The 2,500-nt window shown below is 47.0% G+C and overlaps 1 protein-coding gene across 2 annotated transcripts in view; it reads right to left on the minus strand.

Annotated features, from left to right (window-relative positions):
• The window catches only part of slc18a1 (solute carrier family 18 member A1), a 42,199-nt gene that overhangs the window by 18,260 nt on the left and 21,439 nt on the right, over positions 1-2,500 (minus strand). The window lies entirely within an intron of this gene.

The raw sequence follows: 2,500 nt of genomic DNA on the forward strand, positions 1-2,500 counted from the left end.
TATACAACCATACGGTATATGAACACTGTACAGTATATCCATATACAGCATGTAAACATATTTATACAACCATACGGTATATGAACACATTCAGAACGTAGAATAGCCATATATGACCAGATTTGCACTGTAGTGTGTGTGTGTGTGTGTGTGTGTGTGTGTGTGTGTGTGTGTGTGTGTGTGTGTGTGTGTGTGTGTGTGTGTGTGTGTGTGTGTGTGTGTGTGGGAAGGGGGGATCCTGCTTCATCTCTCTCTCTCAGCTAAGGGGTCCTGAACAACGTTGAAGACCCCCGTCTATGTTTGCATATATAAGACTGAAAATCTATAATGTATTATATGCTATATGTATTATATTCCCTACATAACCCCCCCCCCCCCCCCCCCCCACACACACACACACACACACACACACACACACACACACCCTTCTTGTTTGTCCCTCTTTTGATTTTGATTTCTAGTTTTTAACCTTTTAAACCTTTTTAATAGTTTTAATAGTTTTCTAATAAATATGTCTGAACTTCTTTCTGTAAAGCGACTTTGGGTACCCAGAAAAGCGCTATATAAATCGTATATATTATTATTATTATTATTATTGTATATAAACAGGTTATTATAGACCATCCAACCATGTCTAAATGTATAATAGAGCATCCACATAAAACAGGTTTACAATGGAGACGAACATCCACATAAAACAGGTTTACAATGGAGACGAACATCCACATAAAACAGGTTTACAATGGAGACGAACATCCACATTGGCCAGTGGTGTTCAACCAGTGGTCGTTGAGGGGGTTGCAGGTGGTCCCCAGCTGCATGATGGGAGAGTTGGTAACCAAATGGACCCTTATAGATCTTTAACTCTTGAGTGTTAAATGAAACTTATCTAATATGATCCTGGGCGCTACACTTCCTCTGCCAACCTGGGGGGGGCAGCGGACTGACCTCATTCGTCCTTCTATGCATGAGGAGTCCAAGCTGCTTCTTTTCACCTGACAGGGGGGGAGTTTCCCTGGCCGGACGTAGCGCGTGGAAGGAACACGCAGACCAGGGAGAGGTAGTTTAGAGACCAGGAATACTGCATGTTTTTGTGAGGCTACCTACCCTAGGGGACACGGGGAGAACATGTGAGGCTACCTACCCGAGGGGACACGGGGAGAACATGTGAGGGTACCTACCCTAGGGGACACAGGGAGAACATGTGAGGCTACCTACCCTAGGGGACACGGGGAGAACATGTGAGGCTACCTACCCTAGGGGACACGGGGAGAACATGTGAGGCTACCTACCCTAGGGGGACACGGGGAGAACATGTGAGGGTACCTACCCTAGGGGACACAGGGAGAACATGTGAGGGTACCTACCCTAGGGGACACGGGGAGAACATGTGAGGGTACCTACCCTAGGGGACACGGGGAGAACATGTGAGGGTACCTACCCTAGGGGACACGGGGAGAACATGTGAGGGTACCTACCCTAGGGGACACGGGGAGAACATGTGAGGGTACCTACCCTAGGGGACACGGGGAGAACATGTGAGGGTACCTACCCTAGGGGACACGGGGAGAACATGTGAGGGTACCTACCCTAGGGGACACGGGGAGAACATGTGAGGGTACCTACCCTAGGGGACACGGGGAGAACATGTGAGGGTACCTACCCTAGGGGACACGGGGAGAACATGTGAGGGTACCTACCCTAGGGGACACGGGGAGAACATGTGAGGCTACCTACCCTAGAGGACACGGGGAGAACATGTGAGGCTACCTACCCTAGGGGACACGGGGAGAACATGCAAACTCTGACACAGAAAGGCCCTTTCCCAATTAACCCCGCCTCGGGTATGGGCTCTGATGACGAGGAGGAACACGCCCCCAGCGCCCACAGCGGGAATCGAACCCAGGACCCTCTAGCTGTGAGGCGACAACACTACCGACTGTGCCACCGAGCCCCTGAGTTAAATTATTGTTAAACATCTGCATTACTTAAAGGGACACTTCACCCTTTTTGCAAAAAAATATATGTTAATGACGTTTAGAAGCTTTAGAACACTTTCCTGGAGATCTTTATGTGTGTAATGTGTGGTTTTAGATATTTTAGATTGTAGCAGTGAGCCTGTTGTCTCTGATGTCATGGACACTGGGCTCACTTCCTTCCTGGACTACATGTTGTCTCAGTAAGACAGCTCTCCCCCTATCCACAAGGAGGAGCAGTGCACCAAAGAATTATGGGAATTGTAGTCCAGGAAGGTAGTGAGACCAGTGTCCATGACATCAGAGACAACAGGCTCACTGCTACAATCTAAAATAACTAAAACCACATATTACACACATAAATACCCCCAGGAAAGTGATCTAAAGCTTCTAAACATCATTAACATATATTTTTTTGCAAAAAGGGTGAAGTGTCCCTTTAATTAACGATGTATACACAATTATAAAATGTACAATAAAAAGAAGAAAAAATAACTAAACATTTTATCTCCCCTATGGTACCA

The sequence above is a fragment of the Protomyctophum parallelum genome, assembly GCF_964188405.1.
Source record: "Protomyctophum parallelum genome assembly, chromosome: 15".
In the NCBI taxonomy this organism is placed as follows: Eukaryota; Metazoa; Chordata; class Actinopteri; order Myctophiformes; family Myctophidae; genus Protomyctophum; species Protomyctophum parallelum.